At 39.5% G+C, this 27,688-nt stretch overlaps 1 protein-coding gene across 3 annotated transcripts in view; it reads left to right on the top strand.

Annotated features, from left to right (window-relative positions):
- The window catches only part of rnf152 (ring finger protein 152), a 59,366-nt gene that overhangs the window by 22,314 nt on the left and 9,364 nt on the right, over positions 1-27,688 (top strand). Inside the window, exon 2 of one of the 3 annotated variants that reach the window (XM_067578066.1) lies at positions 11,014-11,165. The exons of 1 other annotated variant lie outside the window; for it this stretch is intronic. The gene's annotated coding sequence lies outside the window, so the exon portion shown is untranslated. Of the gene's footprint in view, positions 1-11,013; positions 11,166-12,702; positions 12,837-27,688 lie in introns of those variants that run through there. One more of the 3 variants, XM_067578067.1, reaches the window with a different exon arrangement.

Here is a 27,688-nt window from a genome sequence, read left to right on the forward strand (position 1 = left end):
ATTGATTTTTGTAAGTATAATAAATTTAAATTCATTAACTCAAGCTGGAAGTAAAACCTTCCATATTTTTCATCAATGTGCAGGCAAGAATAGTTTATTTGACTTTAACTGAAATGTTTTGGTTTATATTTTTGTAAATATATCAACTTTAATATGACCAAAAAACAAAAAAAAACTTAACTCAACGTCCACTTTTAAGCTTTTTCTGGAGCTTTCAGCTACATCTTAAATTCTTCATGAGTGGATAGAAGTTGTCACGTGTAAATATGACCGCCTGTTATCATGTGACGAAGCTCTGAGCAAACTCCATTTGCTTATGAAGACCAAGAAATGTGGTTGAAAGCCCTTGATTCAATATCAGCTTAAAAGTCAATAACTCAAAGGTACTTAAGTAAATTTTAAAAGCTGCCATGATTAGTCAATTAATCGATTAGTCAATCGACAGAAAAATAATTGTCTACTATTTTGATAATTGATTAATCATTTGGAGTCATTTTTAAATGTTTCTTTTAATGTAATCTTAAATTTTCTGATTCCAGCTTCTCAAATGTGAATATTTTCAGGCTTCTTTTGTCTTCTATGACAGTAAACTGAATATTTTTGGCTTGTGGACCGTTGGTCGGGACAAAATAAGACATTTGAGGACGTCTTTTCAGTTTTGGGAAACAATGATTGACATTTATCACCATTTTCTGACATTTTACAGCCCAAACAACTAATCGATTAATCGAGAAAATAATCAACAGATTAATCGATAATGAAAATAATCGTTAGTTGCAGCTTTTTTCTCCCAAAATATCTACTTGAGCACAAAGTTTATCAGAAACAACCTGTTAAAGATGATGGAGTTTTAGAGATATGTCAATCAAGGTGCTACTAGTAAAACTTTCATATATTTCTTTTCTTTATTTTTTTAGTTAAAAATGATGAACAACATTTTGTGAGTTGTAATAAACCTTTTTGCTGATGACATTTTATTTGAAGAACCAATTAAAGTAGCCGCCTCTCAGTGGCTTTTAAGTACAACACAAATACTCTCTACAGCGTTTAATTAGCAGAAAACATTGATTCCTGTAATAGCCCCTTATTGAGGTAAAGATTGCATGTCCAACACATCAGATGTCCCTCTTGCTGCTCTAGACGCATGTTTGTCTTTGCATTAAAAGGGACAGCCGGTTGTTTTCCTCTTTGCGAGCGTGTTTCCAGACAATTTGAATTAATTGGATTGTAAATTGATCCTACTTTGGAGTCGAAACCCTGGAAGCTGCAGCTTTGGCTGCATACAACAGTTTAATCTGAATACTAAATGTTATTAAAAGCCTCCCCTGCTTCGCCTCTGTAGGACAATGTGTACCTGGTAATGAGAAAAAAGCCCCAAGGGCCTATTGCATTCATCGTGCACCAGCATGGTATAATTCAGTAATTAATTGCCTTAGTGCCTGGATGGCGCCATAATGGCTTGAAGATAAACAATATGACTTGTCTTCACAAGGTGTGGTCACTGCTGCTGTTCTTGTCTTTTTATCCAGAAAGGTAAGCAGTTGGACGTGGAGTTAAACGTAATGTTTTATAATTAATTGATAAGAGCTTCAGGGTTATGCAGTACATGTTCTGGTTAACTCTTCCCTATAGTCATTTTGGAATAAATGTAACTTGTGAATATTTCAGTATAGAGATAATTCTAGGGCTGCAACTAGTGATTATTCTGGTTATCAGTTCATCTTTTATGAGGAATCAATGTATCATTTACTCTACAAATATTAAAACTACTTTCCAAATGTCTTCAAACTGCTTCATGTGTCCAGTCAAAGATCCAGTTAACAATGATATAAAACAGAACAGCTGGTTGTTTTGCCTTCTTCCTTCATAAATGACTGAAATCATTGATTCATCTAAATTGTTGTTGACACATTTTCTGTCAGTTGACTAATCCAGCGGTTCCCGAGCTTTTTAGCCTGCGACCCTTTTTAAATCGAGGTGATTCGGTCTACATATTGTCCTAAAGCCCTTTTCAACTTAATTGTTCCAAGAATTATGGAGCCAAAGGAACAAAACTGTCCACCACATATTGATGTTCGAGACAGTTTTTAACACAAGTAAACAACAACACAGATGCTGTCGTGTTCTTTTTTTTTTTTTTTTTTACTGTTGCACGACTATAAGTCTGAATGGATGTAATGAATGAACACCTGTCTCCAAAGCAGTTGATCTGCTTTCTCCTGTAGAATGTAATCATAAATGTTTCTCTTCTTCACTTGCTTTGTTTTCTTTGTGCTCTTTGCTTTTCAACCAACACTCTTCTTCATTTTGTAAAACTAGTCATAAACCTGAAAACGTAACTTTTTAATGTCTATAAAAATGAAAAGAAATTCATGCCCCCGATCATAATATTGATCCCAGTAGCAGTTTTGTGTTTGACCGCCAACGCCGCCCCTGATAGACCCTAGACAGTACCTCCAGAGAAGGAACTTTTACACCGACAAATATGGAAAAAGGAACTAAATTTAGTCCCTGGTTCCTGTGGTCACAGAAACAGAGGTATGGTTCCTGAAATAGTTCCTGGGACACTGGGAAAGTTCCTGTGGTGGAAACGGAAACACTGGACGTTGCTAGCAGTTCAACAAAAGTTTTCTTTTCAAATACAGTTACATTTTGATGCCGTATTTCATAATAAAAAAGGAAAAAGATGGGCCTTTTTCACAGCAGACTTTTCACAAGTGTCAAAAATAACATTAACAATGTAGCTAAATGGATTTCAGCCATCTTTAATTATATTAATTACACGTGTGCTTTTCTTAATTTTGTTAATTATCTCGTGACGTCTGTTTGCGACACCTGATATTACCACTAGATTAAGCGACTAATTGTTTCAACATGACTTGAGACAGTTCTGTAGACTATAAACATACTTTTTAAGAGAAATAACCTTACTCAGAATCCTTTGTTTTCTTTGCTGTCCCTTTTATAAAAAAGGCAGATATCTCATTTTGCTCCACTGGCGGCATCATTTTACATCACCAAAACCTCTTCGGCTATTGCCGCTTCACTATTCTGAGTGCAGCACCTCTGTTTCTCATCTCGCCTACTCTGCTTACACAGCCGAAGCTCAGAGGAACTGCAGGCGCTCTGCACAATGTAGATGACAGGATAAAAAGAGAAAGAGACAGAGTGGTGGAGAATGAATGAGGAAAGGAAGCAAAAAAAAAAAAAAAAAAAGAATGGAGGGAGAGATAGAACGAGAAGCGTAAAGGCCAGGCAGGGAGGATAAGCCACGTCCCCCTTGTCTTGACATTTTTCTCTGTCTCCCCTTGGGAATGAATACCTCGATATAAATGTTCCAAACTGATGATGGAGTGGGACAGGAGGAAGAGGAGGAGGAAAAAGGAGAGGAGGGCGGAGAGTGGGGCTTGTTTGATGTGCATTAGTTATTACACGCAGCAGAGTCGGCCTATAATTTGGTTTCAGGTTGATGTAATTAAAGGGTTCGGGCCTCAGCAGTTTTCTCCGGGCTAATTTGTTTAGGAATCGCTGATTTCCCGCCGGCAGCCGGTGACGATGGCGCTACAGTGACTCTGCTGCTGCCGTCGCCGGTGGTCATGGCAACAGGAGGGCCCACAGGTGTCCATATTGATATCTTTGTTGAGCTGGCTGCTTCCTCAGTGGGAAAGATTTACATTCAGCACTTTGCACCAGGTGCTGTTTATCCTCGCTGTGGAAGAGGAGTTCACCTGGATTCACTGCTGAATCCAAGAACTCAGAAGTTTTGGGCCAAATGAGACACATAGTTAGTATAAAAATATATTCATACCACTGGTGTTAACATGTGATCTGTATCTGGATGAGGAAGAATTAATATTCTAACTTTTTGGGAAATATTTCTAGTTGAGAGAAGATTGATAGATACCGCTGTCATGTCTGTAAGTATTTATCAAGAGCCGGGGGGCAATTAGCTTAGCTTTGCATAAACATTTTTACATTTCTGTTTGCATATAGATTAAACAAGCATGATACCGTGTATTAATTAGTGAGTTTTAGAGGTGATTTTTGAACTTGAAGACAGGGTGGGTGTTTCCCCCCGCTCTCAGTTTTTATGCTAAGCTAAGCTAATCACCTCCCAGGTTTAGCTCCACACAGTCTTACCAATTTAGCAACTTCCTCACTAGATTTGGAGACTTTTAAGAACCCTTTAGCAACTTTTTTTTCAAAATAAACCCCGTCTAGCAACAAATCTAGCAACTTTTTGGGCAGACCCTAACTCCTCTCCTTGAAAGGCCAGTATTTCCCAGTGAATTAGTGTTATTGTGGATGTGGCTCTGGACTGACTGTGTTCAGTAGCACCTTCAGTTGACCAATCATCAGCCAAACAGAGACGTGAATGAGCTGTGAATGTTCGTTAATGACCAATCACTGATCCACATTGTTTCACCAGGGAGCTGTGGTTATGTCATGACGTCACAGATATGCAAATTAATGCGTAACGTCATCTAGCGACTTTTTTAGCAGGTTTTTGCCACTTTCAACTCAAAATACTTGGCAACACTGGCTCCACACAGACATCAGAATAAGCCTGTTTCCCAAAAATGTCAAAATATTCACCCAACTTTGGGAGACTCTTGAAGGACCACCATGAGGTGCAAGACATGGATCATGTGACCGATGTGGATAGCCTAGCTAGCACTGGTGCCAGCAAGCTTCTACGCTGGCTTTTTTGCTTGAGAAATGACTTAAACATTTATCAATTATCACAATATTAACTACTTACTTTTCTGTTAGTACTACTTAATGAATTGACTAATAATTCAGCTCTACTCTGATATCCTTCTTACAGGATGGTTACCGTTAGCCTAGTTAGCAAGGCTAGTGAAAAGTAGCCTACGGATGTCTTCTGTTACTCTTAACTTATGTTTTTCTCTACAAGTCCACCAGCAGCTAATCAGACAAGGGACAGACAGTAGCTTATCCAGCTAATTTCAGTGTTTCCTTTCACTCAGATTCAGACAAGTGGTTCGAAAAGCTTTACGAGGCTTGTGCTGCGTTTCCTGTTAAATCTTAACAAGGGAGATGGTGAGTGCAAAGTTGGCGCAACTTATAGTCAGGACGGCCACAATTAATGACAATAACTGCAGGTTGAGAAATACAAAATTTTACCATCTTTACTCTGACTACCTTCTTTCAGTATTATCACTGTTCTGATTACTGTTAGCCAAGTTAGCAAGGCTACAGAAAAGTGGCCTATCAGCAGCTTTACCTATTTTATATAATGAGATGCTATCACAACGCTGGCTAACCAAACAGCAAAGATAGCAACCAGTAGCTTCACACGTAGAAACAAACTGTGTGCAGACTTCTATGCAGCTAAAATATCTAATCCAGGGGCCAAATTTACATGTTTACTTACTCAATCTGACTTGTAAACAAGGGTTTGATATGACTGATGTAAAATTTAAGTTTATTAGAAAGCTTTATGAGGCTTGCACTGCTTGGCCTGATAAACTGTATGTTGGATATTTGCAATGCTAGAAGACATTTAATGGCACCAAAACATGTAATTTTGGAAGCTGCATTAGGTAAGAGTGTTATTTACAAATACAGCCAATTTATCAGCCTAAATTGCCAAATTGATGTTGCAGTAGAGCTTCTCATTCATTCCCACTAAGTGAGACAAAAATGGATCCCCTCCAAATTAAATTCTGGCACGTGCTATGAACACATCCTCGATCACAGGAAAGAATTAGAATAAGGGAGACGTTAGTGCTTTCGTCCAGAAAAAGCTTGACTTGCCAGCGTTAGATGTGTTTCGCTCTGCGCTCCCTGTGGTTTCCTTTTGGTTTAAAGCTTCACAGTTTGGCTGTGAAGGCAAACATGAGCGTGCTGTGTTCATTTTCACTTGATGTCACCTTGCAGGATTTCCTTGTGTCGATGTTTCTCTGGAGCTGCCAATCAGTGAAGTTCTGCTTGAAAGGCGGTGACAGGATGATAACACTTGAAAAAAATCTGAATTCCCTGTATTCAAATTTTACTAAAATTGAAGTATAGCTTTCTGGAAATTAATTTAATTTGAAAACCCAGCAGCAGGTAAAGGATTATAACCACGCTTCTCCCAGTTCTTACCAAGACAATTTGGTAAGCACCATATTTCTGAAAACGCTGCCGTTTCTTCTCTTATAATTTAACCACTTTGCAGTATTAAGCCTGACAGTCCTGCCATGCCACACAGCAGCTTTTGGGATTGGTTTTCTCTGCGAGGTATTTGATGAAAAGGAAAAGCTTTTATCTGCATCCAGAGGCCTAACCTCGGCGGGTCGGGGACTGATCCTGCCGCTCTGCTTCCTCCCCGACAGCCGATGATAATCTGTCCACTCCTTGGGTGGCCTGACTGAAAGCAGGAGCTGACTGTCAGGTGAAACAAACCTTCACTTCGCCCCTCTCTCTTAAATTTCACTGAAAAATATGTACTGTATCGTACCTCTATGTGAGCTACACACCAGCGAAGGACAAATTTCTGTTATTGCCAGCGTTAACGGACAATAAAGTTTCTTGAATGAATAGTTATAGAATAGAATGAATGAATAGAAGTCGCAGGTGGATAACAGCGGAAAATCAGGGGCAGGTGGTAGTTTCATTTTGCGAGCCACAGGTTTGGTAATCACAGAATCTGTAAGTCACGTCAGAGGGTTTTTCTTGAAGTCCAAGAGGAATGGAGCACATCCTTCTTGGCTTCCTTTTTTTTGCTATTTTTGAAATCCCAAAGGCAGGATTTTCTGAGATTGCATCTGTGGATGTCCACACTTGGCCTCAAAATGAGCGTTTGCATTTCCTGTAACAATGTTTACTTAATGTTGGACGAGGCTGGTTTTTCGTGTGTATTTATATCCATTTGATCAAACTTAATCCCAAACCAGGACTGCAGAAGGAAAGCAGAATCCGCCTCCTCACTGATTGACATAGATTTGCTCTTGTTTGTCGAAATGAAATTCTGGTGTCTGTTTGGACGTGTTTACTCACAGGAAAGGATGTTAGTGAGTGAAGACTCCATCTAGAGAAAGCTGGATGACCAATGTTTGGACTGTTTTGTGATTCTTGGTTAGACTGAGTGCTGAGATTTGATTTATCGATTGGCAGAACATTACGTTTTTGACATTTTATCAAGCAAAAATGCCAACTTTTGTCTGTTTACTGCCTCTGAAATGTGAAGAATTGCAGCATTTCCGTTTTTTATAAAGCTGTAAATTGAATGTCTTTGGGTTTCGGACTGTCAGACAAAACAAGCAATTTGAAGATGTCAACTTAGACTCTGGTAGCTTGAGAGGGGCTTTTATTATTATTTCTGACATTTTATTGACTTAAAGATGAAGAAATATAAACTGCCAACCTGGTAAAGTTTATATTTCAGTTTATTTGGAGCAAGATAGCTTTAAATCTACGTTTTTATTAGTTTTTACAAAACTGAAAACAAAATAAGGATGTGGAGGAAACACCACATCACAAGGTCCATTTAGCAGCTTCCCCAGAGCTTCCAGTCATATCGCATGATCTTCATCAACACATGCAGTTTGTCCAGGAGTTTAATGGATATAACCTGATACCAATAGAAATATTTGAGTATTTCAGAAAACCTGATGATGATATATCGGACTATAATCGTTTTTTAACACAAATGTCTTTATGTTTGGATCCTTTAAATCTGCTTTTTAAAAATTATGGCCAAGATATGTACTGAACCAGTCATTTTACAGTTGAAATATTAATTTATCTTTGTTCTTTGGTGGACACAAGTTTGGCATATCTATACGCCAGTATGAGGCTGTGATAAGCTAAATCGGCCCTGCTTATAAACTGGGGAGACTCTAATTTAGATTCCAACATCAACTTCACCAATTCTGTCATTTTTAATTCATGTTTTGCCCTTTTTTCTCTGACAATCCAATGACAATAATCCATTTCCTCCCCTGTTGTAATTGGATCTGACCACATGATAACAGCAGCAGAGTTCAGACGGAGGTAGCAAAGGGCGATTTGAGGCGACTGATAAGCTAAAGAAAGAGAAAAGAGCAAAGAGATGATGGGTTTTGACTGCAAGGATATTCAGGATGTGCCTCTGTATAGTACTGTATGTTTGATTGCATGTTAAAGCTGCCATGATTAACAGCTCCGGAAATATACCCCCCTCCACTTGAAAGATTGATTTGCATATATTGTCTCTCTTTTTTTAGAAGTCCACTGATGGTCTCGTGTCCTCCCTCCTCTTCTAAAGCTTTGATCTATGTCTTCCTCCACGTTGTCTCATATCTCAATCGAGCTGGTCGTAATCCTTGGGCCACCTTTTTTTTTTTTTTTTTTTTTTTTATTTGCGTCTCGTGCTGTCAGTTTGTCTGTTGGCTTGTTGATTGAAACATGCCCGCGGTCTTACTCTGCTGCCTGGCTGACAACACAAGATGCCAAGCAGCTGATTTATGACCTCTGTAGCACACCGTCGCTCCTGCTGTGAAACTCCTCTCCCATCTGCTTCCATTCGACATTTACCAGAGTTTTTTTTATTTTTTTCTCTTTTTGCACAAGGGAGCCAGTGCATTTCATTCGACATTGACCCTGTAAAACTGGGTTTTTTTTTTTTTCCCCCTGTTGCTGGAGGCTGTTTAGCTCTCACTTGCTGAGTTTGCATTGTGCTCTTCATTGACTGTTTTCCGGGTCCTCGCTGCCTCCCATTGACTGTGTCTTTTTTGAGTGTGTTTTTGTCTGGTGCTTTTACGACCATCTCATCGGATGTCATTGGCATTGATTAACTCCGCGGGCCTCATCAGAGCTTGTTATCCTGTCAATTTTCTCACCAACTGCTCAAGTCATTAACATTTAGGTTACTGTGCAAAATGCTCTCACCAGGTGTTACTGTATCTCATTTCACTCAACTCGGTTTCCATCCGCACCTGTGCTGCTGTCAGAACAACGAGAGTGCGATGTGTAAATGTGATGGAAAGATGTAGCGAAATCAAAACAACCGTCAAGTCAAGTATGTTGTTTCTCCACACAGCAGGAAGAGATTTTCTTATTTAAAGACGCTTGTCAAAATGCACCTTCTCACACATAATTTCACATCCGACGCCTCTTCTGTCTGTGTTGATGGTTGAGGGTTTGTAGCATCCATCACAGATGAAGATCGATGCGGTATCTGTGACGTCGCCCGCAGGCCTTTCAGACAGGACTCTTTGAAGCCGGGAGCGTGATTTTTACACTCAACACCGTTTTGTCAGCTGCTTCAGGCAGAAACTCAAAATTCGGCCCGTGTGAAGCCGAAGTAGGACGAGAAAAGTGGCAACCAAGCACGGCTGAGGGTGATAGACCGAGACAGCTATCAATCAAGCAAACACGCCAGCAAACATACCATCTTTAATATCTGCTTAATTGGAAAAAATCACCACCGAGACATTCATTAGTAGAGGTTAAATTAGAGACTGTCACTTGTTTTATAAAGAAATAATTGACCTTGTATTCCGGAGAGAAGTTGCAAGTCTTTGTTGAAGTCTTTGTTACTGACTTACACGCTGTCACAAATAGACTTTTAAAACTTTTTTTTTTTTTTTGCCGGAGCCTTCGGCATCAGCACCCCCCACTGTGACAACACTGTTCATGTTACAAGATATTCAAGATGGAAAAAGTATCAAAAGACAGAAAAATGCATCATTGGCTTTGCTATTTTCATGGGATTTGTTGACAATAAGAAACATGTAGAATAACTTCATCCTGATCTTTTAGAGCTGCAATTACTGATTATTTTCATAATTAATCTGCCAATTATTTTCTCAGTTAATAGGTTATTAGTTTGGTCTACTAAATGCCAAAAAACTGTGAAAGATCACAAGTTGCAAGAACCTAAGGTGATGTAATGTGTAGCTTGTTAGCTTGGCAGCATATGAACATTATAATGTTAATATGCTAATATTTACCATGTAGCATACAGCATGTTCTAACATGGCAGCTAGCAGCTAACATGTTTAAGTATAGCATGCTACTATGCTGTTCTAGCATCAGTCTAAAGGAAACCTGCTAATAATCTATCCATTATTTTCTTGACTGATTGATCTTGATTAGTTGTTTGGTCCATGAAATGGTGAAAAATGACGATCACTGTTTCCCAAAGCCCAAGATAACGTCATCAAATGTGCTAGCATGCTAAAGTTTAGCATGCTATTCTTGCATCAATCTCAAAGCAACACACTTTTAACATTAAGACACTTGAAGCATGTTACCTTTAGCAGTATAACACATAGTTTAAAAGCTGAACCTGAAGGAAATTGATTTATTGATTGAATTAACTGATCACTTGGTTTATGAAATGTCAGAAAATAGTAAAACATGTTTATCACAAGTAAAGCTGTGTGTCCAAAACCCAAAAATATTCAATTAACAATGATATTAAACAGCGAAAATCACCAAAACCTCACTTGGAGAAGATGAAAATTGCACATATTTGGTATTTTTGCTTGAGAAATTATTCAAATGATTGATTGATTCTGTCTAATTAATCGACTGTTATTCTTTAAGACTGTCGGTCCTGATGTTTTTGGGTTCTGTTGCAAACCCAGAATCAAACTCCTGGATTCACCATCTATCAGAAACGGGAAGAACTGAATCTTCCAGCTTCTTCCACTCCGTCTTTAACACTCGGTGGTTGTGATTTCTCTTTTGGTCTGTAATAAGATTTCTCTGACAGCTACTGTAATGAATTTATCTGACACAATGGCTTTGTGACACAGTGTGTAGGAGGAAGTGCTGCATTCAAACACAGGGAAATCTATTTGCATAATATGTTTTCAACACGTTTCCTGACCTCTGCGGGCGGGAGGACAGTGTGTTCATTGTCAGTGTGTGTGAGTGTGTGTGTGTGTGTGTGTGCTCAGGTTTTAGCTCCTTCTTTAATGTTAGCTACATGTTGCTGACCACCACAGTAACCGCCCTCACTGTCAGCTGCAGGTCTTGAAGGCTTTGTGGAAACCAATTGCTTTCTGTTTTCCTCAGGCTTTCTATCAGCCGAGTTCAGTGCAGCTCGCGAAGCAGAATCGGCTCAGAAAAAAAGGGGGGAGTATTGTGTTGCTGAGCCAATTTCATTAGAGGTTCCTTGAAAGCATCTACCGAGAGGGGGGCCGCCGGGAATCTTCGCTTGAGCACAGGTAGCCTTTCACATGTTTGGCCTCGGGAGACGCCGCTGAAGGTCAGGCGTGACCGCTGTGTATGTACAGTGTGTGTGTTTGTGTGTTTTTATGTTTGACATTTGTCTTTTTTTTTTTTTTTTTTCTGGTTCTCTCTCTGCTGCAGGGCTCTTGTAACAGACAACGTGTGTGTGTGTGTGTGTGTGTGTGTGTGTGTGTGTGTGTGTGTGTGTGTAGCGAGAGTGAAGTTCAAAGAGAGATGATGCTACAGAGAGACTAGTGTTGGAGATGGAGAGGGAGGTAATCACAGGTTTGTCGGTGTGTGTGTGTGTGTGTGTGTGTGTGTGTGTGTGTGTGCAGGTTGAAGGATGTCATTCAGCTCATGTTGATACAGAGATGATCATTAGAGGCTCTCTGAGTCTATTCTCATTTTCTTTCTTTCTTTTTTTCCACCCACTACCCCTCACACTCCTCTTCACACTCGCTGCGTTGAAAAAGATACACGTTTTAACATCTTGAAATCTCATTTTTTAGTCATGCTAGTGGCGTGGAGGTCTGTCCAACACTTTGATCAGCGCTGCCGACTTTTGGTGTTCCTCTAATTTCCTAATAGCGTCACCAGCAGGTCAAGGTTTCACTTATCTTGTGAAATGAGTCAACATCTACTGGATTGTTTGGCACAAAATTTTGTACAGATGTGCATATCCTACTAACCTGACCTTTCATCATGTCAAAATTTTAGCAAATCCGCACATTTGAGCAGCTGGAACCAAAGGATGTTTGGTATCTTTGTCTAAGAAATGACCCATCAGTTAGCTAAACATGATGAATAATCTAAATTGTTGTCCATTGATTAACAGATTAGTCGACTAATCGTTTCAGCGCTAAAAGTGACCCTTAAAGACTAAATAACAACAACATACCAACACACATTCTCCAGTGAAATATCATTTTGTGAAATATTATCATCAGATTTAAAACTGAAAGTCTGTTTGACTTTGAGTCGACTTCTCAGCTGTGAGGATTTCCTGTATTTTTCTGTTTTATGTCACTTTTATGTCAACTGAATAATTTTGGGTTTTGGAATGTTTGACGGGAGAAAACAAATACATTTAAAGATGTCACCTTTTTATAGACTTATAGAGTTATAGACTAAATGATTAATCACAAGTAGAGTTACAACAATTAGTCGATTAATCAGTTGCCAACTATTAAATTGATCACCAGCTACTTTGAGCCTTTTTTTTTTTAAAGAAAAATTGTTCAAATTCTCTGATTCCAGCTTCTCAAATGTGAATATTTTCTGGTTTCTTTTGTCCTCTTTGATAGTAAACTGAATATTTTTTGAGTTGTGGACATAATAAGACATTTGAAGATGTCATCTTGGGCTTTTGGAACCAGTGATCGAAATTTTTCACCATTTTCTGACATTTTATGTAGACCAAACTACTTGATAATGAAAATAAATGTTAGTTGCAGCCTTAATCACAAGTGAAAATTGAGAGGTTGTTGGTTGGACAAAAAAAAATCACTGTCAACTACCAACTGAAACTATAATCAACAGATGAACAGATGAAGGAAGTAACGCTGCCCCAGTTTCTGAGGTTGTGTGGGGTTGCCGGATGAAAGCGCAGCCTCAGATGACCTTGGCAAGCTTGCAGATCAGTGCTACGATCCCCTGACAACCTCGGGGTAATGAACAACACCTGACACTGCGACAACCACACACACCGACACACACACACACACACACACGCACACACACACACACACACACACACACACACACAAAGACAGACACCATCCGGCTTTAATCCTGACAAATTGCCACTACCGGTACTGTAGAGTCCCTTTTCTAAAGCCCTTTCATCTGCTTCGCCTGCCCGTTCGCTGGCATACAGAAGCTCCCAGATTCATTTTCCAATCTATACGCTCCCCCCCAACAGGGCCCATTATTTTAAGTGAGTGTCGATAGGATGCTGAGAGACACGCTTCTTTTTTCTTTTTCATGTACAAATGAGCAACAGGAAGCATTTCAGAGCTGCCTCTCTGTCTGTGTGTGTGTGTGTAAATGTTCTGACTTGTAACCTAGCTCGTGTAAGTACTGATGAATAACTGGCCTTGGTAATCTGCTGCAAATTTCCCTGTGTGTGTGTGTGTGTGTGTGTGTGTGTGTGTGTGTGTGTGTGTGTGTGTGTCAGAGCTGCAGGGGCTTTGATGTCGGAAGCTTCTGTTGTCATCCCTCATGTCGTTACCGGCATCACAGGGTCCCGCTCAGCTGTCAGACGCACCAACGCCGCGCTCCGCTTTTTTTTTTTTTTTTTTTTTTTTAAAGACTGCGAGCTTTGCCAGCCACGGATAAGGCGTGTAAGAATATCAAAGCCTATTTATTTGGCAACATCTGGGGACATTTTCTGGAGGATGATTGGAAGAGAAACTATTTCAAGCTGTCCTTTAAAGTATAAATTAGCAAAGCAAGGTTCCTCCAGAGTCACTAGTGCCTTTTCTTTTTTCCTTATAAACAGCTAGCAAAGCTGATTTACAGTCTCCATACATATATCAGTAAGGACCGGCGTCTTTATTTCACTTCACTTTCCTCTGGAGAAGGAACAGAGGCTTTAAGGCTGTGTGTTGGTGTGTTTGTTTATGTGTAGAGGCTGAGAGCATATGGTGAGAATAATCATGTGTTCACACCTACAACTCCTCCGTCTGTGGCCTGAACTCATCCTGGAAAAAGGTTATTTTTGAGTTATGTTCAGCAATTTGGGGTTCAACGTTTTGCTCGTTTCACTGATTCAGTGGTTTACTCATCACAATTTAACAGTCGTCTGGTGCTGAATTTGTATTATTAGTTCATTAGCAGACGACAAGTAATTGTTTTTTCTCATTATCAAGCAAAGATGTCATAAATATTCTGGTTCCAGCTTTTCAAAGGTGAAGATTTGCTGCTTGTATTTGTTTTTTTTAATCTTTGTAAAGTGAATTTCTGTTGGTTTTGAGGCTGTTTGTCAGATAGAAGATGAGATTTGAAGACACCATCTTGGCTGTGGGAAGCGTTTTTCACTGATTGGATGATCAGTTAATTAGTGATAAGAAAAAAATCAACAGATGAAACGATAATGAAAACAGTCTTTAATTAAAGCCCCTGCTGAAGACTTGCAGTAGTACAGTTGGACTAGACTGTTGACTGACCGGTTGGTTGAACTTGAACTGTGTATTGTAGCTATTCTCAGTATAATTATATAGGATTCAGACTATTAATTGATTGAAAATTATGTTATGAGTGCATGTAGACCAGTCAGAGATTCATAAGGTTGGTAATTTGATGGATTTAGGGTGTTTTCTCTATTGTAGGGCTGCAATTAATGATGATGATAGGTAAAAATTACCAAATAGACTGAGGTTGGTTGAAGTCAAGCGTCTCTTTAATCCAAACCAAACATATATTGTAGACACGGAGAGTACGCAGAGTCTCCGTGGAGAATTCTGACAAGACAAAGGAAAGTCACTAGTATATATTGACGGCCTTGATGCCCTGGGGAGGCACCTCTAGTTGTTTACAGATTCCTTCTAACAGACCTAGACAAAGCTTTACAGAGCTCTCACTTTCACATGATGACCATGATGTCCATATGTTCCTTCATTATCACTTATTTTCTCTATTAATCGATTATCTGTTTGGTCAATAAAATGTCAGAAAATTGTGAAAAATGTTTCTCAAAGCCGATGATTCAACCTAAAATGACGTCTTTTGTCATAACCAGTCTACAACCCAAAGATGTTCAGTGTACTGTCACATTTTTGACCATAATTACCTTATCAAACTACTTTTTTTTTTAAAAATATACCCTTATACACTAATCTTCCATTTTATATCAGTCCTGACTAAACCGTTGTATCTGAATATGGGTGTGACGTTCATTTTGTTTAATAAGACTGATTCTGGAGAAATAAATCCATGTTTAAGATTGAAATTCCCTGAATCCCCACAACGACTAACCTATACCTTACCAACGTAGAAATGAAAATTAGCATGAGTCTGACAGCAAGCACCTACAGGATCAGTATGTGGTCCAACCTGATGGATTTGTCTCAGTCCGTCAGAGGAAGACCTGACCCGTGACTCGGGAGCGATGTGGCAATCAGTGTATCGACCCATTTGTGTTTTCTCCAGCCAGACATCAGTGTGTCCTCAGCCTCGGTGCTGTCTGTCTCACTAAAAGAGATGAGCAGGGAGAAGGAGAGAGAGAGAGGGGAGGTGAGGGAGGGGAGGAGGATGTGAAAACAGCCGATGGAAGACATCACGGTCATTTCTCAAACTCCAAACTGTAGTAGCAGGTGGCCCGGCAGCCGGCAACCTCACTTCTTGGCTCCGCTAGGCTGTAGTGGAATATCTCTCCATGATTTACAGGTCATAAAACTCCTTATTTATCTTATACTGGTCCTTTTATGCAGCCTCTCGGTTCAGCCTCTGTCTGAAACAGGCGGTTTTAGCTTCTGGAGGCTACGTAAACAAACAACAGTAGTACGATTTTGCTTCTTTTTCTTATTCTTTACTCAAAATGTCAACTTCTCAAATACATCTGTACATGTCTGAGCTCTAATCCGATCCGAAATATGTGAGTGAACAAGGCCAACAACACATAAATAAACACATAAATAAATATTAGCATCATCATGAGGAGGAAGTAGACGTAACTTTGCAAACGAAGCGTTCAGAGCAGGTTACAGGGAGCATTTTCACATACATTCACCTCAAGTTTTGCACCTTTGACCATGTTTAACGTAGACATCTGACATCATAACAGTATAAAATCATAAAAAGCATGATACGTCCCCTTTAAGAAACTGGCCCTTTGTTGCTCCTCTATAATGCGATTGAGGCATTTCATGTTCTTTTAATGTTTTTAAAAGTTTTTAGCTTCCCTTTGTCCTTCCAGAGACACTACAGCTGTAACACACTGATTTCTGGTATCTGTAGCGCTGTTTGCTTCTTGTTTTTTAAAAATTTCAATTTGCACTTTAAATAGAAGGATTAAATATTCTTTAATTGGTTTATTATACTCAAAGGATTTAGGATTATGATAAAGAAGTATTTCAACTTGCTTGAAAGATGGTGTTAATGGGGGGGGCTTTCTCAAAGGACAGTAAAACTGCGAGTTTCTTTAATTATCTTCAAGCACACAGAGAAAAGTAAAGACGGTTTACCCAGAAATTTATGCTGAGAAACATCAGTGATTGATAATTACTGTCCAATCCATTTAACAATGTCACTGATTCCTTATTGATTATTAGAGGTAGAAATTAAATAGCAATTTTTGTCGTTCTCTAGAATAATTCAGACTGGAGGCACAAAAATCCATAATTAGGATCCCAGAACCATTCATGATAAGGATCTATGAGCTGACAGTATGTAATGTGTTTGTGGCTCGTACTGATGAACTCCCCGGAGCTTTATAGCGAGTTTCAGCTCATTGTTTAGCTGTCCGACTGCAACTTTACTGTTTTGGTTCACTCTCATCGCTCTCATACCGTCGTTTTCAGAGAAAAAGCCATTGTACGCTACAGACACAGTTAGCTGTAGACTAGCTGGTGAACATAGTGGAGCATTTAGCAGCTAAAGAGCCAGATATTTCCCTCAGGAGTTGGTGGAGACCAAAAACAGAGCTAAAAGAGAGTGAATATTGGACTTAGATTCACCAGGTGGACAGAAACACGACTCCACATGAATGATAATGTTGCTCCGTAACTGCTGGATGTGGAAATAAGCAACTGTTTGCTAACAAGTTCAATATATCAACTTAAAACCTGTTTTCCTCTGCCCCCAGGTGACCAAAAAAAATCAGATATTGCAGGTTTAATTTGGTTCTAATGTGCTCCAAAAATATTAAAAGATAGCACATCTCAAATTTCCAAGTCACGGAAGACAAATTACTATCATTTCACTTGTTTATTTGGCTCACATCACGATAGAAAAACGCTGACGTGTTTTGGCATGGAGCCTTCCTTCACAGCGTTTGAAGTGCACAGATTCAATTTGGTGATATACACAAGTGCAGAGTTAACACACAGCTGTGAGTTGGACCCAATTATTTAGGAACCAATCACTTTTCTTATCCCGTGGTTATAGATACAAGGACCAATCATGTGTGTGTATATATAGTTAAATCTCATTTAAACCCCATTACATGCAGTATGAAGCTCCACAAAACATCTCTGGTTCACTATTAAGACCATACAGTAGATGGTAATAAAGGGACACATAGATTACAAACAGTCCTACCTTAAAAAGCATTTTAATGAAGAGGGTGAGCCGTGATTTGCTTCATGTTTTGCAGTTGCATAAAAATAAATCACCTGTACGGATTACAGTCATGTGCATTAGTCTGACATGTAAATCACTCACAGTTTATAATTCACAAATAGGACTTTTCCTCCCAGCGTGGGGATGATTTAATGATTTTGTATTTGTTGTATTGTTGCAGCATCTATACATGCCAGCTGTTGTGGTCTTGTTCTGAGTCACACGTGATGCACATGCCAATGTTTTTAATTGAACATGACATGTTCCTAATTAAAAACATTGTATTAAAAACACTGCAAGGGTCAATGCAGCACACATTTCTTCCTCCTGATGAATATTCACAGTGTTGTTACTGTTGATAATAGAGGTAAATTCATCTTTATTTCACTTTTTAAAGGAAACAAATCTAACAGGATGAATGCAAATCTAAATTTGAGGTGTATAAAGAACATTTTTTTTAACCCAAATCTAATCAAATAATGAAGCAGCGAGAGATTCACGTCTTTTGAAGCGCTCGGCTTATATAAACTGGCCATATTAATCATGTATTGTGTTAGTACAGTGTGCTGAGATAAAGACCGCTTACATCCTCTTTATGCGGCTGATCTCGGATCGAAAACTAAGCGGGCTAATTGTTTGCTTGCTGTGCTGCTTCCTGTGTCCCTTTTTTAATGACTGCAGACGGACTGTTTACTCAGTATGGATTACTGAACACACAGCCTGTCATTGATTCACAACATTCACAACGTTTCTAAGACGCAGTTTAAAACGTGGCTTTTGTTTTGGTACCATAGTAAAAAAAAAAAACACTTCATGTAGTTTTCAGCTTCCTATTGCCTAGCAACAGCACACGCTCCCATCAATCTGCAGCTTTGATGTGGCACTCCAACCTCCTCGAGTCCTTTCATCTTATTCAGAGTGATATTCATGTGTTTTAATTGGCATTTTAAACTTAATTGCATTAAATGTAAAGTAGTTGTTCTGCATTCGTCTTAGTGGGGTTAGTAGCGTCGACATGATCAGAGCTAATTGGAGGAGCGGCCGTCCAAAAGAGGAAAATAATCCACCATTTAGATATGACTCCTGCAGGAGAGGAAATTAATGCATGACGGTTATCATGTGTGTTTTTAGTGAAGGGTCGGGGATATTTTACAGAATATAATATAACATTAACATTTATAAATATAACATTTTGAGTGTTTTTATAGATATAAAGATGATTTTTTTGCAGGTAATTTTCCTGCAACTGTTGACTTTGACAGACCCACGTTCCTGCACATGCTCAGTGGCGTCTGCCTTACACAGAACTACTCTCTGGAGACTGAAAACATGATGGCTGTTATTAGCCTTTGGAGCCGTTTCTAAACAATCTAACATGACCAAACTCTTCATAATGAAGGAACATGTCACTTAGTGCAGCGATGTGGCTCATTAACATGTTTTTAATAGTTTTTGGAACAACAACGGAGGTCTACGGCACAGTGGAATAAGATATATCAGACTTTAGATACACACACAATACTTGTTAGCATGATCAGTTCATTGTTGGTTTGACTCTGCACATGAGATTTGTTGATAATAAGAAAAATATAGAAAATCGGCAGCTACATCCTTTAAGACATATGAGTCCAATATGGTTATTCCATGAAAAAAGTCCAATTACCTCTGTAAAATCTGTCGGACACAAGATGTCTCCTACTTCACTGTAAAGTTCATTCTCAGTGTTTTGTGCACTGGAGGCTTCAAGTTTCCACATCACACTTGCGTAAGTTGAATACTGGACCATGATTGGCTCCAAAGTAGTTGTGATGTCACAAATCCTGCTCGTACTGTAGGGTACACGCCTTAAAGTGAGATTTCAGGTGAGCTCAGAGAAACTTTCTCCTCTTTTCCAGATGAAGGTGAAAACAAACTCTGCACAGAGACGCTCAAACATCCAACTGAAGGAAAAACAGATGTTTACATGTAAACAGTTGCTCAATAATTAAGATTTTAATGAATTTAAGTTGTCAGAAAGCATCAAAAGACACCAAAAAAGGCAGCTCATCAAAAAATACTGCTTGAAGGAAGCTTATTCATGGTTTCCTCAGGCTTGCTACTGATTCTCTTCAGCTGACAACTTAGTTTGCCTCTGGAAAACACAGATGTGTGTGTGTGTGTGTGTGTGAGGGAGAGATATGCTTTATGGCGTAGATGATATTACCTCCCTCATTTGTTTGGGTTCGCCCGTAATTAACGTGTCAGCGAAGACATCGAGGTGTTAATGGTGACAAGGTGACATGAAACAGTTTGAACCTCATCACTTCTACCACCTCTGGTCTTTCCCCCCTTTAAAAACCTCGGAACAAGGTTTTGATAAAACGGTAGCGATGTGACGACTCTTGTCTCCTAGCAACATGCTAGATCTCCTGTCTTCGGCTCAAATTGACTGAGACTCTTGAAAGCGTTAGCTCGCAGCGTCGCCGTAAGTGCGACGGATAAGCTAGCGGAGATGCAGGTTGAACAGAAGATGCTACGTGTGATGAATGTCTAATCAGGATGTTTTTGAGCATCTTGTCAGTGTTTTTTTCTTTTTTTCCCCTGAACGCTTACCTGCTGGGCTTCTTAAAAACTCAAGCTGGGTCTTTTTATGCTTGTGCAACACACAAACTCACAAACACCGACGCACACCTCACACACTCCCGCTGTGCTGCGCTCGCCGATGTGTGAATGATCTCATACTCCAAGTCGGGAGGAGCAAGGGGTCGTGGTGCATTCGCTGCCTGCTGTGTCGCTCGGTGTCGGATGTACTCGGCGGCAAAAAGATGCACAATGTTAAAAAAAAAAACCCTGTCTTCTCAGGTACCGCCGCATCAGGAGTGACTCTTATTTACCACCTCCTATCAGACTTAAAAAGCACAAATCCAGACGGTAGATTCAGCAGAGCAGAACCCCCCCCCCCCACCCACAGAAAACTCATCTCACTACACAAGCTGCTTTCCATAAAAGTTTGTGATTCTCAGACACCTTTAGAGCCATCTTCTCCGGAGAAACGCAGCCCTGAGGCCTGTCCTTAGAAGTAAATTTTATCACCCTCACTGTGGTGAACTCTGTTATTTAATAAGTGAATCAAAGTGTTTCATTCCGCAGCGAGATATACTCCATTTGAAGAAATGAGACCTGCTCTTTACGAAATGATTTCTGGCATGAAAGGAAATAGCACATTATGGCCTACAGTTAAAGTTATGACCACTTTCACTTATGAAATGTCTTCAAGAAGAGAGACATCTTTTGTTATTGAAATACCGGTTGAACTTTTCAGGAAGTAGATTCTATTTTCAAATATAAAATGTTGACAGAGCCATTGTCCCCACTGTTAATAGTTTTTTTTTTTTTAGAATAATTCTCATTTACATAAGCAGCCTCATCGCAGATTAGCTTAATTAAAAGTGTCAGCGTGTTTGAAGTTTTTGGGCAGAGCCGCGGTGCTTTCCTTTATCTCAGACCTCCTGGATCTTTATTTGAATCTGTAGATGGAGATCAGGCCTCCGGCTGCTGAAAATCACAGCAGTCACCTCTTTCATCTGCTTTGAAAATTGCACAATTTCTCAGTGAAGAGATGCCTTTCATCAAAGAGCAGAGAGGCCTGGTGATTTGTTTTGCTGATGAGAGTCGTTGGACTCTGTGTGACCTCGGCGTGGTTGGACGGGATTGTGTGGGAGCGTCAGTGATATATGTGGCCGACCTGTCACTGTCACTCACATGTATGTATACATGTATGTTATGTATGATAAATCTCAACTCTAGAGATGAAGAATATGATCATGAATATATATTTAGACATGTTTTTTCAGTTGCTACATGTAACAGAGAAATATATTTTATTAATAGAACAATTTAATTGGTAAATTAACCCTGATATTTGCTGAAAAGTTCAGGATTTTATAATCCGTTGCTTTCTAAATTGGCAAAGAAAAGCAGAAAATGCATCCCTTCCTCATGACAAAAGAATTAAAGTAAAGATATGTGCTAAAAACAAATCACGGCAGTTTTCATATTAGTTGAAATAAATTGTTTAATTGATTAATTTTAATAATAGATGTGGCAGAATCTTAGAAAATCTCAAAGCTATATTTTAAAGTTATTGGTGCTTTTTTTGTGATGTTTTATAGTTTAAAAGAAAAGCTTGACATTTTGGAAAATACACTTTTTTAAAAACAGCCTGTTAGCTTAGCTTAGCATAAAGACTGTAAACAAGAGGGGAAACAGCTACTCTGGCTCTGTCTAAATGTAACAAAATCCACCTACCAGCATCTCTGAAGCTCACTAATTAACATTTTATATCTTATTTGTTTAATTCGCACAAAAAACTGTTTGTGCATTATATCGACAAATGTCCCTAATCACCACCACCCACTACAACCTCAATAATAAACATAAAGTAGAATAATCACCTTTTTGATCATGTCAACAAAAACTGAACATGTGAAAATGTAAATCTGTGACAGAGCTGTTGGATTGCACAGATGTTCCTAATAAAGTGCTTATTGAGTGTATATAGGGCTGCGACTAACGATTATTTTCATTATCAGTTTAATCTGATGATTATTTTCTTGCTTAATCAATTATCCATTTGGTCTATAAGTGAAAAATGTCCACCACAATATTAAGACGATGTCATTTAATGTCTTGTTTTGTCCAATAAACAGTCCAAACCCAAAAATATTCAATTTACTGTAACGTGAAACCAAGAGAAGCTGCAAATTGTCACATCTAAGAGCCTGAAACTATCAAGTCTTTGGTATTTTGGCTTTAAAAATGATCAAAATGATTAACTAATCGTTGCAGATCTATTGATTATAATTTGTCCTGGTGACCAATAACAAAGCTGCTTTTACTTGATGGTCATATACTAGAGCACAAATAAGGGAAGCAGTTCATTCCTTCAACCACAGCTGGGTTTAATCAGAAATATTTCCAATACTGGTGCAAATACGACACTCGAGTCCAAACCTCTCCTATGAATCGGTGTTTGATGTCTTTTACACAAGCATCTGCACAAGTACTTTGCTGATGTAAAAGACAGTCTAAATTGGGCCAAAGTACAGTTAAATCAAGAAAAATATGATTAAAAAAACAAGTAAACAAGTCTAAGAATCTAAAACTGCATTCAGAGTGAATGTCTCTCATTTTGTTTGGTATCCATCTAGTTTTATACATTTACTTATAGTAAATAAGGTCCCTCAGTGTGTTAATTGAGTTGCCTGCTCTCTATCCAGCCAAGCGAAACATTGTTCACAGTCACAGTAGTTGTAATTTGTGTCTACGTGTTTGAGAACATGCTGACCAGAGAGGCCATTCAATCAGCACTGCGCCTTCTTTCTCTTTTCCCGGGTGGATTTATTTTCGTTAAGTCTGGAAAGAGGCTTCTGTAGTCAAATATTGGCTTTGGAGAATGAAACCAGGTACCCAGAGAGATGTGCTTCTTGGACGTACGCCGCCGTCCTTTTTCGTGCTCTGGCCGTCTCCTCTCGGACCGGCGCAGTCACGGAGGTTCAGGAGCGAGCGAGCGCGGTGGTCGGTCACGCTAGGGCAGATCCGTGGGGGCCGAACCCCGTCCAGCAGCCCTGCCAGCTCTGACGCTCGCTGGCTCCTCAAGCTGGAAATTGCCATAATGTGTCCTGTATTGGTCGGCTGCACAGGCCTCTATCAGGGGCTCCATCTGTGCTGACACACACATACATGGACACACACACACACACACACACACACATAATGCAACACGCATCAAACTTTTGGTAGTGGTGCAAAAAACACAACATTTAAAGAAGCAGTTTGTTTTATAATGAAACAAACACACATTATATAAGCTAAAACATACACTGACACACATACCAACGTCCAAAATTAAGTGGACACACGATCGTTACACCCAAAATGTGATTGCTGAGCATTGATCTGCTGATATAACAGACTTTCCACCAGATTCTGGATGCAGGAATTTGCTCTCATGCAGACACAAGACCATTAAAGCCTGGCTGACAGTCGGCGTCCCAGTTTATCCCAAAGGTGTCGGATGGGGTTGAGGTCATGGGTCTGCGCAGGCCAGTCAAGTTCTCCCACGTCAAACTGGGGAAACCATTTCTTATGAAGCTGGATTTGTGCACACTGTTGTCTAAAATATCATTGTTTGCTGTAGCATTAGTCCACATACTAGCGAATACACAATCTCAGTAAAATGCATAAAATAACAAACACTCTCATAAAGTCCTGGTAAGAAAATAGCACCAGCATGATTAGTACCAGAGTAGCAGAAACGTTTATTTCCTCAATTAATCGATTAGTTGTTTGGTCCATAAATTGTCTGAAATTGGTGACAAATGGCGACCACTGTTTCCCAGAGCCCGAGGTGACGTCTTCAAACATCCATGACCTTCTACAACCCCAAAGATATGAAGTTAACTGTCAAAGAAGACAGTAAATATTAACATTTAAGCAGCTGGAATCAGAGAATTTGGACGTTTTTTTTCTTATAAATGACTCTTAAAAACCATTTATCCATTATCAGAATAGTTGGGGATCAATTTAATAGTTGACAATTAATCAACTAATTGTTGCAGCTCTATTTCCCACAAATCACCACTGTCAAGTTTAGCAAAGTTGAACTAAATAGAGACACTAGAGCACATTCAGACACACTGCACATCACAACCTTCTCTCAAGGACAGACTCTCCGTCCTTCTGGGCCTTTGCAGTTAAGATGAAACACATATGAAAAATGAGCTGCAGTTTTAAGTTAATTGATGAGTTCTGGATTAACTTGCACCGTACTGTACAGGCTTGACCGTGGAGCGCAAAAAAAAGAAGCAGCAGCGGCGGCCGTTGACCTTTACCCCCTCAGCGGCTCCCGCGACGACTACTTCAGCTGTTAAATGTAGTGTAGAAGAAGAGACGTGTTGACTCGCATCCAAAAGTTTTGATGTGTGTGTGTGTGTGTGTGTGTGTGTGTGTGTGTGTGTGTGTGTGTGTGTGGGCGAGGAAATCGACACACCAGCTTTATGCAAACGCTTGCTCAGCGTTCTGCCCACAGTCATGACTTAGAGGAGAACACATTGGAGTTGACATGTTTGTTTATACTGCACCATTTATGCATGTTGCTGCTAAAAAAAAAAAAAAAAAAATCTCCGTGGCTGAAATATATAGATTTAACCCGACTGCTCTGTTTCATCACTGATGAAAAACCAAAAAAAAACATAAAAAACAGAGAAATTAAGATAGTTTAGCATGCATACATGACTTAGCAATTAACACATCAACACATGCAACACCTGCATCACAGCACAATGCATTTATCCGTCATTTTAGGTGAGTAAAAGTCCATCGGAGCACATTTAGAAATACGACGCCGGAGCGCCACAAATTGCATGGACAGACTCCAAATGGAGCTGTGCAGTTTTAATGCTCCTGTCGTATTTTGAAAGTGATGAGATGTGTGTTTTTCTCCTGTCAGTTTCTCTGCTGTTTTAATACCAAGATAGCTGTAAAAAAAAAAAAAAAAGGAAGGAAGGAAGGATGGTTTATTGGAGGGCAACTGTGCAATGAATGATTTTGATGGATTCAAATCTTCATAAAGGAAAAAAAAGATGAATATGAGCAACATCTTTATCATTATCTGCTGCCACCAGGGAGATTTTAGCCCCCGTCTGTCTGTTTGTTTGTTTGTTTGTTTGTTTGTTAGCAGGATATCCGGAAAAAACCTGCCAACATATTTCAATGAAATTTGGTGGGAAGTTCGGCTTCGGGCCAAAGACATAGAGATGGTTGTTTGATACAGATCCAGGATTTCTAATCTCAGCCAGATAGTGTTTTTGCATGATTGTCTGTCTGTTTCTATGTGTGTTTTGAATTCAAACCCAGATTCAGATACAGACGTCTGACAGTCACTGTTTATCAGTATTTATGTTGGCAGCAGTGAAGATTTTTTATAAATATTGGATGTACATGAAAAAAGAAATGCGGCGTAGTGCAGGAAGTGTAGTAAAAATCAAGCAATAAACATTTTATTAGTTGCGTTTTTATGTATGATTGACTTTCATTATTTCATACATTTTGTTAATTTATGATAATTGGATTTTAAATTTTACATTTTGTCATTCGCAAGAAGCTTTTAATCCAAAGCAACTAATAAATGAGGCGAGACAATCAAAGGAGCCGTCGTACGAATGGGAAAATGTTCAGTAAATTTAATTTTCTGTGAAGTTAACGGTGACGTGACCTCGTTTAACTGTCAAACATCTTTATCACAACACTTTACTAACTGAAATTGAGGGATCAGTGCAAAAAAACTGCTTGTTATATTGACCAATAATTTTAGTATTCCCCAAATCTGATCCATATCAGATTTATTTGGTACAATCGGAGGTGATATTGCCTCAAAAAGTCTGTAAATTTCAGGTAACTGCTGTGGACCTGTTCAGTGTGAACACATGTATCATAATGAATGAAAACGCACACACATACACACACACATTATATGAAGTGTTACATCACATCACTCTGACATTTCACTGGTTTAAACCACCTCAGGGTGCTCAGATTAACAGCCCACCTCCCCCAGCTGCTGCTCCCAGGTAGTTTATTATATCGGCAGACTCCATGTCGAGCTGGGTGGAGCTCTGTGTGTGTGTGTGTGTGTGTGTGTGTGTGTGTGTGTGTGTCTGTTTGTGCATGTGTGCACTTCTGGCTATGGTGGTTATTTTTAACTTCTGTCTGCTAGGACGAGTGCACTTTCTCCTCGGCTGATTGTGTGGGGAGGCCCTGAGGGAATGTGTGTGTGTGTGTGTGTGTGTGTGTGTTTCTGTTCAGTCCTCTGTGTGTGTGTGTGTGTGTGTGTGTGTGTGCGCGCGTGTGTGTGTGCGTGTGTGTGTGTGTTCTGTTGGTTACTCCCAGTGGACCACAGGCATGTTGGGGTGGTGGTGGAGGCTGCTGCTTGGTCACTGTGCATCATTACTAAATCATACGTCCTTCCCTGCTCCCCCCCGATGACGCCATAAAAACACTCTGCTAGGATTATTAAAGGAGACATATCATGCTTTTTTTGTGATTTTCTGTTATTTTTATACTGTTACAATGTCAGATGTTGTGCATGTTAGACACGGTCAAAATTCCAAAACTGCTCCCCAAAAGTCAAACGCCAGGGCTTCAGCCTGCTCTGGACGCTCCGTTTGCAAATTTATTTGTTGCTAAGGTTGTTCCATGAGTTGTTTGCACATTTTGGATCAGATTTCTGCTTGAACATGTACGGATGCATTTGAGAAGTTTATATTTCGATTAAAGAATGAGAAAAAGAAGTAAAATCCTACTATTGTTTACATACGTAGCCTACGGAGTCGGACAAAGCAGATTGGGCTCATTGGGAGGCGGGGCCTTAAAGAGACAGGAGCTAAAACGGCCTGTTTCAGACAGAGGCTGAACTGAGGGGCTGCATAAAGGACCAGTATCAGATAAATAAGGAGTTTTCTGAACTGGAAATCATCCAAAGATATTCCAGTTGAGCCCCAGAATAAAAATATAGATCTGGACATGTGTATGATATGTCCCCTTTAAGAGATTTTACAAAAATAGAACAGAAAGGTTTTATTTATGTATCTACACATCTGCTAAATCTAATCATAAATTTGATTGTTCTGATTTTTATCCAGTTTTGTCTTAAAGTTGTGAATCTCAGGATACTGTTGTTTATATCTGCTCCTGGACCTTCTGGAGGGGGGAGGAGGAGGAGGAGGAGGAGGAGGAGGAGGAGGAGGAGGGGGAGGGGGGTATTTTGTTGTGTTTCTATGTAGGTGTGATAGAAAATGGGTCACAAACTGATCTTTCGCCGGAAAGCCAGGTTGCCCTGGTTACAGCTCAGTTGAACCGATAAATCATATTGTTAAGTTGAAGCCGCGGTCGCTCCTTCGAGCTCGCTGTTTGTTTCGTGACCTCGGAGCGCTCCTCGATAGCAGACGTGTTATTTTCTCGGATCCTGAGGAAAAATGACACTGGATGTTTTGTGTTTTTCATTGTTACACACATCTAAGTGACTACTGTGTCTGCAGAAAGATGATGTTGAGAGCAGCAGCGGAGCAAAAACTGTAAATAAAATCTCCCAGATATGACGGCTGAATGATCCGAACCGGGAAATTACAAGTTCATGTCGCTTATTTTTGAGTAAAACCAATAATTTCAACATAAACTTAATTTATGTTCCTTTAATTCTGCA

The sequence above is a fragment of the Thunnus thynnus genome, chromosome 21 (genome assembly GCF_963924715.1).
Source record: "Thunnus thynnus chromosome 21, fThuThy2.1, whole genome shotgun sequence".
In the NCBI taxonomy this organism is placed as follows: domain Eukaryota; kingdom Metazoa; phylum Chordata; class Actinopteri; order Scombriformes; family Scombridae; genus Thunnus; species Thunnus thynnus.